The 12,876-nt window shown below is 44.4% G+C and overlaps 1 protein-coding gene across 2 annotated transcripts in view; it reads left to right on the plus strand.

Moving 5' to 3' along the window:
* Positions 1-3,833: 3,833 nt before the first annotated feature.
* The window catches only part of LOC140417927 (uncharacterized), a 97,310-nt gene continuing 88,267 nt past the window's right edge, over positions 3,834-12,876 (plus strand). Inside the window, exon 1 of one of the 2 annotated variants that reach the window (XM_072501369.1) lies at positions 3,834-3,925. The gene's annotated coding sequence lies outside the window, so the exon portion shown is untranslated. Of the gene's footprint in view, positions 4,013-12,876 lie in introns of both variants that reach the window. The other variant, XM_072501362.1, reaches the window with a different exon arrangement.

A 12,876-nucleotide genomic window follows, 5' to 3' on the forward strand; every position in this document is an offset into this window, starting at 1 on the left:
CACAGCCAGCGCTGGCCGTTCCCGACAGGCAAAACGTGGTTAGAACCACGCCGTTGAGAACTCGGCCAGTGGTCCTCGCAGAATCTCCACGGGAGCCTCTATCAATCGCCCCCTATCCACGCGGTTCGCGGCGATTTTCAGAAAATCGCGAGAGCGGCGGCGCGCCGGATTTCGGTATCAACGCCCATTCTCTGCACCCACACTGATCGCGATTTCGGCACAGAGCCTCGGAGAATCCCGCTCATGGTTCTGGATATTAAAAGGGACAGGTTACATAGGTGGGCTGGGAGTTTCAGATGGATGATTCACCATCCAATTTCAGGTTTTAAGGCTGTGCCTTTTGGCCCTAACAGCCATCCTTTCCCTGACGTCTTCCTGATTGACATCCTTAGCGTCCAGTGGGTGGAGAGGACCCTGGAGCAGGTTGCCGGGCCAGATAGATCTAATCCATGACGCTGGTACACGATCACTTCCTTCACCCCACTAATGTCGGCCATGCCTTATGCCATCTGCATCTGGACACTACTCCTTGGAATTCCCTCTCTGGTTCTCTTTACCTGCACACTTGCTCCTCCCCCTTTAAAACCTACAATGTTGATTCATCTGTCTTACTGCCTCCTGCTTTAGCTCAGTGTCAATTATTGTCTAATTATGCTGTTGTGAAGTGACGAGGTAGGTTTTTCTCAGCTGAAGCTGCTATCTAAGTGCAACTATTGAAGTATATGCCTAAGAGTCTGTTTGAAACCATCATAAATAGGCGACGCCTGGTTTGGTTACTGTAAATTACTCGAGCTTAATTACTGTAAATCTATAGTTTGTTTTTGCCAGGTTCCTTTGGCTCTGCAATACTGTACAGTGTCAATGGTTCTTGTTTAAAACCATACCTAGATATTGGGCAGTTTAAGGTATAATCTTGGTACCAGGGAGCAAACGATGTCCCAAGGGAGTGACCTTAAATAAGGAAAGGATCTAATGTAAAATCTCAAACTGTAATATCATCCTTCAGAAAAAGGTTATGTCGAGCCAAATATTACCCAAGTGTAATACGAGCAAAGACATTGATCTTAAATAAATCAGTTGTCAAATTAAAAGAGATTAAGACAAAGGCTTGCAAACCAACCTATAAAGGGATAAGTGAGGGTGAGCTTGTTGGCTGAGTTTAAGGTTACACAAGTTAGAACAGAGCTACATACGTGTACTGAGAAGGAGTTGAAAAGAGGCAGGGCAAAACTGACAAAAAAAGCTGGAGAAAACTTCTAGCATTATAACACTGAGAGGGAAGTCATGAAGGAAAGCAAACCACTGAGGGATCCATATGGACTTCACTATGAAGAGGAACAGGGGCAAAAGATAATAAAAATGTTAAATGACTACTTCATAGAATAATTGGAATCATAGAATTTTAGAGTATGGGAGGAGGACATTCAGTTATAGAGTCGAGGGCCGGGATTCCCCGACCCCGTGCCGGCTCGGTGAATCGCCGAGGGGCGCGAGAATCGTGCCACGCCGCCCCGAGGCCGGCTTGCTGATTCTCCGGTGCTGATTTTCGGGTGCCCGTGGGTTTGCCGACGCGCCAGTCAGGGGCCATTGAAAGTGGCCCCCCCCCCCCAGCGATTCTCCGGGCCTCGACGGGCCAAGTGCCCGTCGAGTTCGGCCAAGTCCCGCCGGCGTGGGTTACGTATGGTCCCTCCCGGCGGGACCTCGAAGTTCTGTCTGCGGGGGCCATCCCGATGGGGGTGGGGGGGCGGGGGGGAATCCGACCCCGGGGAGGGGGCCTCCACGGTGGCCTAGCCCGCAATCGGGGCCTACCGATCGGCGGGTGGGCTGGTTCTGTGGGGGCCTATGTTCCTCACCACCTTATCGTGCTCTTGTAACGTTCTAAGATGAACTATTCCGACTGTTCCAGATTATCCATGTAACTGACATTCCTCATCCCTGGAACTATTCTTGCAAATCTCCTCTGTATCCTTACTAAATACATCACATCCTTCCTAAAGTGTGGTTCCCTAAGTTGGACACAAAACTCCAGCTGGGGATGAACTCGTGTGGATTGAGCACAACTTCCTGGCTTTTCTACTCTATATCCAAACATATGAATTAGGCCACTCGGTCCCTTGAGTCTGCTCCATCATTCAGTAATATAATGGCCGATCTGATTGTAACCTTCCCCTTACCCCCCCTCAATCTTTCACTCCCACGTTTATCCAGAATTTATCCATCTCTGCCTTAAAAGTAGTCAAAGACTCTGCTTCCACTGCCTTTTATGGAAGAGAGTTCCAGAGACTAAGGCTTCCATTTATAAAGTCCAAGATTCCATTTGCTTTATTGGCTGCAATTATTATCCTCTCTTGTCGCCTTCAAAGATTTTCACCTGATACTATCTTGTGATTATGTGAAGCCTCTAACTTCTACGTTCCGTTACTGTTCATGAGTGCGTGCAGTTCTCCAGTAACTCACCAAAACAATCATTTACGTGAATGTCAGCAGCTCGTCGTTTCTTGCAGGTGTCCCATTTAGGATCCGCTATTGTAAACTAAGTTGCCATTGTCTTCTTTCAAAGTTGTTTTTATACTGGAGCCTCCGCTCGTGGTGCTGGCATCTTATATGTAGGCCTCATACGATCAGCTGCAACTAAAAAGCAAACTTGCTGGAATTCGCTAAGATTAAGTTAGAAGTGAAGTCTACCTATCTGGTTAGCAATGGCATTGAATGTTATCGGGCCAGATAATCAAATTAAATTGCGTGAAGCACAACAAGTACTGTGTTGTGAAGAATATTACCAAATTTTCACCTCCTTCTCCTCAATCCTCCTATCCTCTCCTTTTACCACCACCGGCCACCCCTCCTCTCCCTCTTGCCACCCCCCCCCCCCCCTCCCCAACACACACCCACCTCCACATTACTTCTGAGTCCACTGTGCCACTTGATGTGCTTCCAAGTTCCTCTCCTGGCCGTTATATGCCCTTTTGTTGAATAACTCTCTGCCTTATTGAAAGATGGGGAAATCCGAACCTCCCCAGTGGTTTGAAAGTCCCAGTTACTTATTCAGAATAAATTAGTTTCATGCCATAAGGGAAGTAGGAACAATATTTTGAAGGCAAAAGAACCACTTGTCGAAGCACAGAAGAATGATTAATCTCACTTCTTCCCATGTACCATATAAGAGGCACAGCTTTAACTTCACCTGATCAATAAGTTCCTGAGAATAGTGATTTAACCACGTAAAGCTTCCAACACAAAGTTTGAACAAATTGAAGGGATAGTCAGAGACGGAGGAATGTACCATGTTTTTTTATCAAGATATTAAGTGGCTGAACTGTAGGCACATTCAATTTAAAAAAAAGTAAAATGGTGCAAATCAGGAAATGATGATTAAAAAGCACCAAACTTGAAGTTTAAATGCCGGAAAATAGTGGAATGAAGGAAAAACTTAAGTACGTATGTGAGGGAGTTCCATAGTATTGTAATTCTGAGAATGGTCGGGCTTGAATAGGATGAAAAAGAACAATGAGTCCAAGAAATAATAGTGAGTCAAATAACATAAGCTTCGAAAACAGCCTGGGGCAACTTGTCCTTCAGATTCATAAATTGGACAGGATTATTTTACATATATTTTTCATGCTTGGTAATGATATACCTTTGCCGTGTCATGGTTGCATTCTAATTGCTATCATTCGTGAAGCTGAAATTTTAAAGATCAACTGAGCGAGAAGTGGGCTGCAGTGCTTGTACCACCCTCTCACTCATACCAGGTGAGCACCAATCAGAAGGAGCAGCGTAATTGGAACGAGCTGCAGGTGAGAACTTCCTGTACTTCTGTTCAATTAGATTCACTTGCCTGATGACACCAAAGAGACAGGGGAACAATTACCTGAACAACTATTAACATTCCACCTCCTCGGCGCACAGCAGCATCAAGCCAAGGGTGTGTATAGGCTTTAACTCCATTTCAATGTTACACTGTGCTTTTCACTGAAACCCTACAACTACTGATTTATTGAAAGCGCACAGGGTAAGTTTGTGAAATTCCTCCTTTTGTGTGCATCACCGGGCTTTTAAATCAAATGTGAGTTTAGCGAGAGGGAGGCTTACATTGTTGGAATCGCAGATCTGTGAGCTGAATTTCATGTTGATGATTTGCAGCGTGTTGTGTTGCACCATTACAGAGGCTCTCACGTTTTGATGATAACTGCTGCAAGATTTGAAATTCAGAATTGGTGACTTGAGCATCAGGTGGAGGGATCTATAGAGTTGAACAAATCACGGCACCTCCGAAAGTGTGAATCAAATCTGTTTGACTATCGGTTGCTTCAGCGTTTGCACATTTGACTGCTGTAAATTCACTGCTCTCCATCTGAGTATGAATCAATTGTTCAATTGTTTCTGACTCTTTTGCTTTGATATTGAACTGAATATTGGAAAACTTTCATCTAACCAGTATTTCTTTGAACAAAGCATCAGAATAGACCTGTTTCATTGTGAAACATGTGATGAAATACTCATTGCGTATGCTTTAATTTTGAAGGCAACATCAATGTTCAAATGCTGTGTAATCTATCTGTCTGGTCCCTGAGATCTAATCAAAGATTCATATATGGATCAAATTCCCTTTTGAAAATTGCTATTGAATCTGCTTCCGTCACCCTTTCCTAAGAACGCGTAAGTTCTCTTCACCTCAGTATCAAAAGCATAATTTTCAGCCAGCTTTTAATGATGGTGGTTTGCTTGCTAGTTTTCTGGTTTGTTTTCCCTTTCATTGTGCATGTTAATTAGAATTGCAATATGGATCAGTGTCTCAGGAAATTTTTCATTGAGTCATTGGTCCTGTTTTTACATGGCAAACAGTTTGAGGTGGTGCAGGATGGAAATGAGGCACGGTTTCTTTATACAGCACCCCCTGACCTGGGAGACATGGAATTTCAGAAGTGAGATTTCCTTTCAGAGTAGATTGTTCACATTTGTAGATGGGTCATACTGGACACCTGCTATGCTTGGGATTACATGGGCTATGTGACACAAAAACGGGCCCTGTGGCCCATCCAGTCCATTTCAGTATCGATGCCCACTTGAGCCTCCTCCCATATTTTTTCTTCTAAACCTATTGTCGTATTCCACTATTCCCTTCTTTGATTGTCAAAGTTCCCTTAAATGCATCTATACTACTCTCTCTAACTACTCTCTCTGATAACAAGTTTCATATTTTTACCACTCTTTGGCAGAGTGGCACAGTGGTTAGCACTGCTGCCTCACAGATCCAGGGACCTGGGTTCGATTCTGGTCTTGGGTGACTGAATACGTGAAATTCGTATGTTCTTCCCGTGTCTGCGTGGCTTTCCTCTGAATGCTCCGGTTTCCTCCCACAGTCCAAAGATGTGCAGGTTCAGTGGATTGATCTCACTAAATTGTCCCTTGGTATCCAAAAAGGTTAGGTAGGGTTACTGGGATACGGGGATAGGGTGGGGTCGTGTGTCTAGGTCGGATGCTCTTTAAAAGGGTTCGTTGCAGACTCGATGGGTCAAATGGCCTCCTTCTGCGTTGTAAGCATACTATGATTCTATGATTTGTATAAACAAGTTTCTTTTTATGAACCTAGAAAATAGGGACAGAAGGCCATTCAGCCCCTCGAGCCTTCTTTGCCATTCAACAAGATCATGGCTGATCTGTTTGCATTACAAGTTCCACATTTCCCCTGATACCCTTGCCTAATGAGAACCTATCTACCCCGCCTTAAAATTATTAAATGACCCCACCTCCACCACAATCTGAGGCGGAGAGTTACAAAGTCACACATCCCTCTGAGAGTACAAAATTCTCTTCTCCTCTGTCCTAAAAGGGTGACCCCTAATTTTAAAACAGTGGCAATTAGGTCTGGACTCACCCACAAGAGGAAACATCCTTTCCATGTCCGCCTGGTCACGACCATTTAGGATGTTATTTTGAATTTGCAATTAGATTTCTTGGTGGCTATCTTATTTTGAAGGCCTCTAGTTAAATTCTCCTCAAAAGAAGAACCATTCTCTCTATTTCCACTCTATCAGAATCTTCCATTGTTTAAAGGGCTGGGATTCTCCAGTCTCCCAGCCATGTGTTTCCCGACGGCAGGAGGCGGCACGTTGTTCGTTGGGGGCAGGATTCTCTGTTTCCATTGCTGTCAATTGGAATTCCCATTGAAGCCATCCCAAGCAATCGGGAAACCAGTGAGAGGGGATGCACTGCCAATGGGAACAGAGAATCCCGCTGTCAGTGAACGGCCAGAGAATTCAGGCCAAAATCTTTATTCACACTCCCCAGCCTTCTTTTTCAAAGAGAAAAGAGACTCAGCCTGTTCAGCCTTTTGTGATATGTATCTCCATCATTTGGTATCATCCTTATAAATCTGCATGCTATCCCCTGCTTTATGTCCTTTGTTTATAATATGACAACCAAAATTTCATGCAGTCCCTTCAAGTGTGATCTCGCCGACATTTGATACAGGTCGAGCATAACCTCTGTATTTTTTAGTTCTATCCCTCTAGAAAATCTGTTTTTTTATTCTCCTGCCAACCTGTGGTGCAACTGTTAATAACTGGGATATTTGTACTCCGAGATCCCTTTATTCTACTACTTCACTAAGACTTGCACTTTGCAAGTATTAGGTGAGATCCCTATTATTCCTGTCAAAATGTACTATTTCACATTTATGCATTGAATTTACTGTGCCAATAACTTGCCCATCCTACAAGTTTATTAATCCCCTCCTGTAATTTGTTGCTATTCTCCTTCATATTGACCACCTACCTCCACAATTTGGTAGCGTCCGCAGATTTATAAATTGCAAATGTCAATTATGAGCAGCAGTGGCCCCAGTATTGGTCCTTGTGCAGCACCACTTCCCATCTTCTGTCACTCTGAATAAACTACCTTTCCATCCATTCTCTACTGTCTGTCTTGAAGCCAGTGAGCATTCCATTCTGCCACTTCTCCCCTGACTCTGCATTCTCTAAATGTATTCCTTCAGTAAATGATGCAGCACCTTATTGAAGGCCTTTTGAATATGCAGATAAATTATATCTACCACATTACCATTGTCTGCTCTCTATCATCTCCTCAAAAAATTCAATAACGTTGAACAAACAGCTTTTCTCTTTCGAAACCAACTCTGACTCTTCATTATTATATTTTGCTGTCTCGATATTTTCTATTCTCTCCTTTATTTCCCCCCAACCAACTGGTCTATAGTTCCTGGACATGTTCTACCCTCCTTCTTAAATATTTGATTTGCATTAACTATCTGCCAGTCCTCTGGCGCTATGCATTTTTGAATTAATTATTAAATATGTGATATTATGCCTCTACTATCTTTGCCCTATATTCCTTTAAAGTGTTTGGATGTAAACCACCTGAAGTGGGGCTTTTACCCTTTTTGAGTTTGATTAGTTTATTCAATTCATCTCCCTTTTAAAATTAAAATACATTTAATCACACTGCTTATCTCAATCATTCAATGTCATGTATATAAGTTCTATCTCCCTCATAAATACCAAAGCAAAATAATTATTTAGTACTCCTGCCATCACTTCATCGTTACCTGTGTTATTATCCGGCCTACCCTTTAATTGTCCTATTTCCACCCCAGTCTTTCTATTTTTAATAATGTCCCTGTAATGTATATCTCTTCTATTTTTTTTTTCTGTTTCGTGATTATTTAATTACATAGTTCTTTTTTAAAAAATTTAGAGTACCCAATTATTTTTTTCCAATTAAGGAGCAATTTAACATGGCCAATCCACCTACCCTGCACATCTTTGGATTGTGGGGGTGAAACCCACGCAGACACGGGGAGAATGTGCAAATTCCACACAGGCAGTGACCCGGGCCAGGATTAAACCCACTAACCACTGCGCCACCATGATGCCCTTAACTTCATAGTTCTACGACGATCCTATGAAGAACACTTGAACAAGCTGGGCTTATACCCAATGGAGTTTAGAAGAACAAGCGATGATCTTATTGAAACATACAGTGCTGGATTCTCTTGTCCCCCAGCTGCGTGTTTTTCAACAGCGCACTTTTTTCTGGTGGTAGGATTCTCTACTCCCGCCGCTTGTCAATAGGAATTCCCATTGAAGCCATCCCATACTTCTGGGAAACCCGCGGGTGGGATGCGCGGCCGGTAGGAACAGAGAATCCCAGCGGCCGGAGAATTATGGGACACAGTTTAAATCTCCCTTATAAGACTGAGATGGGGGGATTTTTCTTTCTTTCTCAGAGGCTTATTAGTCTGGAATTATCTTCTCCACAGAGCAGTGAAAGCTGGGTCATTGAATCTATTCAAGGCAGAGTTAGAGAGGTTTCTGATAGACAAGGGATTCAAAGGTCAAGGGAGACAGACAGGAAAGTGGAATTGAGACCACTACCAGACCAGCCATGTTTGTATCGATAGGCCGAGCAGACTTGATAGGAGCAGGAGTAGGCCATTCAGCCTAAGTTCTATATTCCTATTTTTCCTCGATGCCTTGCTAATTGTTCTTCTGACCTCTCCCCTAATCTTTTTGTATTCTTTCTGTCTTCACTTCTCTGTTGCCCATGCACTTAATGTATGCCTCTATTCCTAACCCTGAGCTCCTCCCTTATGTCTGCACTCATCTTTGGAGCAACATTAGTGTTTAGTTTGTTGTTTACTTTTTGCAGAAAATATTTTTCCTGCCCTCTTTAGAACATTGTTTTAAAATGTTTCCCCTTGCTTTTCTACTTTATTGTTTCACAGTATTGATACCTACTTTGTTTTACAGAGTTCAATTATTAGCCTCTCAAAATCTACCTTTCCCAAACTCGTAACCTGTTTTTCATAGGTATGTCCTTTATTATCATTATAAAGTGCTACAATGGACACTGTTACCTAGATGTCTCCCTACATGTACTTCTCTGACCTGCTCTGCCTTATTACCCATTCTAGATCCAAAAGTGAATCTGCACTCGTAGGGCTTATGACATATTGGGTTAGTAAGGGAAGGAAGGCAATGTTCCACGTCAATGACATACTTGCATACATGTGCAGCAGGTAGTGAAGAAGGCAAATGGTATGAAGAAGGCAAAATGGGGCGTCACAGCGGCACAATGGTTAGCACTGCTGCCTCACAGTGCCAGGGATCTCAGTTCAATTCTGGCCTTGGGAGACTGTGTGACGTTTGCATGTTCTCCCTGAGTCTGTGTGGGGTTCATCAGGGTGCTTTGGTTTCCTCCCACAGTTCAAAGATATGCAAGTTATGTGGATTGGTCATGCTAAATTTCCCCTTTGTGTCCAAAAGATTTGGTGGGGTTACTGGGTTATGGGGATAAGGTGGGGCGTGGGCTTAGGTAGGGTGCTCTTTTGGAGGGTTAGTGCAGACACGATGGGCCGAATGCCCTCCTTCTGCACTGTAGTGATTCTATGATTTCATGTTGGCCTTCAAAGTGAGAGGATTCAAGTACAGGAGCAGTGAAGTCTTGCTGCAATGATAAGGCCTTGGGGAGGCTACACCTGGAATATTGTGTTTTGGCCTTCTTATCAGAGGAAGGATGTCCTTGCTATAGAGGGACTGCAGTGAAGGTTTACAGATTGATTTATGGGATGGTGAGACTGACGTATGAGGAGGGATTGAGTTGGTGATGATTATATTCGCTGGAGTTCAGAAAATGAGGGGGGAATCTCGTAGAAACCTATAAAATTCTAACAGGGCTAAGCAGGGTTGATACAAGAGGGATATTCCTGATGGCGGGGAGTCCAGAACCAGCGGTCAAAGTCTGAGAATACGAGGTAAACCATTTACGACTGAGATGAGAAATTTCTTCACCAAGAGACTGGTGGACCTGTGAAATTGGTTACCACAGAAAGCAGTTGGGGCCATAACATGTTTTCAAGAAGGAGTTAGATAATGCTCTTGGGGCTAAAGGGAACAAAGGATATGGGGGGGCAAGCGGGAACAGGTTACTTAGTTGGATGATCAGCCAGATCATAATGAATGGTGGAGCAGGCTCGAAGGGCCAAATGGTCTACTTCCACTCCCATTTTCTTCTGTTTGTATGTTTCTGTGTGACTGCAGTTCACTCTGAGGTGGTTTGGAATGCAACTTTGGTAAAACAGGGCTGGACAATAAATGAAGGGCGTGATTTAGCAGACTTAGCGGGCGTCTTTGGTCGGGTGATTCTCTGGCGTTCAACGGCACTTTGCCATTTCTTTCGGCCTCAGGGAGCGCCTCCCCGCAGAGGTTGTACTTCGAGGGATTTCCTTCTCGCGAGCTGATCTGATGAGATCAGCTCGCCCTCCTCATCCTCCCTCCAATTGGCAAGGCCCCGCCAGGCCCAAACCCTGACAGTGCCAACCTGGCAGCTGGGCACCTGACCCTGGCACACTGGCAGCGACCCTGTCACCCTGGAATTTCTGCCCAAGCGACCTGGCAATGCTCAGATTGCACTGCCAAGGTGCTAGGGTGGCACTGCCAGGGTTCTAGGCTGACAGTGCCAGGGTGCCCAGGTGCCGGTGAGAGTGTGGAGTGCCCTATCCCAGCCCACTAAGGGTCTCTAATGCCTTGTGAGATGCCCAAGATGCTGTTACACATGGTCCACGTTTGTGTGGACCAGTACTAAATGGCACCCTGGCGAGGTCTCGCAGACCCGGCCATTGAGTCCCAGGGGCCAGGTGAATTTGGCATTCGGGTATTTAAATAATCCATTAGGCTCATTTAAATATGCAGAACTGGATCTTGCCCAGTGAGGATGAGATCCAGATTGCACTTGGAGGAGGGTGTCAGGTGACTCGCGATGGGCCGCAGGCGCCCAGCGCGGTGCCCGATTTGGGGTTCGCGATTCACCCGCTGCATTTGGCTCCACACCGGTCACAACGGGGTCACTGAATGTCTTACTCGAGCTGCTCACATTCTGAGAATAATTAATAACAATTGAATGAGATATCAGTTTGTCTTGAACATATTCAATGGACACCATCGATTCAGTAATGACCATTAGCAGAGAAGCCGCACCCTGATGTTAGCCTCTCAGCTATTCCTGGAATTCACACCAGGTGGAATTTTCATAGAATTTCATAGAATTTACAGTGCAGAAGGAGGCCATTCGGCCCATCGAGTCTGCACCGGCTCTTGGAAAGAGCACCCTACCCAAGCCCACACCACCCTATCCCCATAACCCAGTAACCCCACTCAACCAACACTAAGGGCAATTTTGGACACTAAGGGCAATATAGCATGGCCAATCCACCTAACCTGCACATCTTTGGACTGTGGGAGGAAACCGGAGCACCCGGAGGAAACCCACGCACACACGGGGAGAACGTGCAGACTCCGCACAGACAGTGACCCAGCCGGGAATCGAACCTGGGACCCTGGAGCTGTGAAGCAATTGCGCTAACCGCTATGCTACCGTGCTGAATCGGGTTGAATTTTACAATGGTGGGATATTAAGGTCCTGGGAGAGTCAATGGACATTTGAACGGCTGGCTGGCTGAGAGCTCCCGCCCAACATTCATCCACACATTGTAGGAATTCCATTTCCTTATCCCCTCTTCTTGCCCTTTCTGTCCATTTTAATTTCAGGGTAGATTAAATCCTTCATGATTATTATTTTATGTTTACTCAATTCCCTAAATTGTTTGGGCAGCACGGTAGCACAAGTTGATAGCACTGTGTCTTCACAGCGCCAGGGTCCCAGGTTCGATTCCCCGCTGGGTCATTGTCTGTGTGGAGTCTGGACGTTCTCCCCGGGTCTGCATGGGTTTCCTCCGGGTGCTCCGGTTTCCTCCCACAGTCCAAAGATGTGCCGGTTAGGTGGATTGGCCATGATAAATTGCCCTTAGTGACCAAAAAAGTTCGGAGGGGTTATTGGGTTACGGGGAGAGGGTGGAAGTGAGGGTTTAAGTGGGTCGGTGCAGACTCAATGGGCCGAATGGCCTTTTTCTGCACTGTATGTTCTATGTTCTATGTCTGCAAGTCATTTTTTTCCATATCCCTTCCACTATTTAGGTAGCTTGATGACTCCATCTATTAGTGTGATTGACCATTTACCTTTTAGTTCTATCTCTGCAATGGATTCTTGTTTTGTCTTGCCTCTTTTTTACTGCTATTATGTTATCTGGAATAAGTGTGCCTACTCCACCTCCAAGATTCAAATCATCAAGACATCATCTTCTGAAGATGACCAACATGTGGTAAAGACGTTGGAAATATAAAATAAAAACAGGAAGCTCTGGAACACTATGGTCTGACCGTATTTTTGCAGAAAGGATCAGAATTAATGTTTTGAGTCCAATATGACAGTACATCAGAACTGAAGAGAGGCAGAAATGTGCTGGGTTTTGTGCTGTTGAAAATGGGAGGATGTGTCAACAAGAGCAGATAGAGGAGGTCAGGGATAGATTACAGAGCTGGGAAGATTAAATTGTGAAGATGCCGTGGAACAAAAGTCAAAGAGAGTGGGAATGGTCGTAGTGAAGGTACAAAGATTTGATGCCGAGTTGGTATCAATAGCAGAATAAAGGTCAGTTCTGTCTGAAAACAAATAGCAGACTGTGTTAATTGCAGAGTAAAAGTCAGTGCTGTCTGAAAGCAAAACATGAGAACAAGATGCAGACTGGTATAGGAGAAAAATACAAAATGGAGAACAGAGTTCGTAGTGTGAAATTGTTGAACTCAATATTGAGTCGAAAAGGATGTTAAGAGCCCAATCCAAAGATGAGCTTTTTCAATCTTTTACTAAGAAATAGAAATGGGGCATGATTGACACATCACAGGCCTTCCTTTTCCTATTCCTCGCATAGCATTGTTTTACGTGGTTATATATTGTTCAAAAGCCCAACCCAAAATTTAATATGTCTCTCTCACTGAGTGGAAATTGAGAAATAGCCTT

This window comes from Scyliorhinus torazame, chromosome 1 (assembly GCF_047496885.1).
Source record: "Scyliorhinus torazame isolate Kashiwa2021f chromosome 1, sScyTor2.1, whole genome shotgun sequence".
Classification (NCBI taxonomy): domain Eukaryota; kingdom Metazoa; phylum Chordata; class Chondrichthyes; order Carcharhiniformes; family Scyliorhinidae; genus Scyliorhinus; species Scyliorhinus torazame.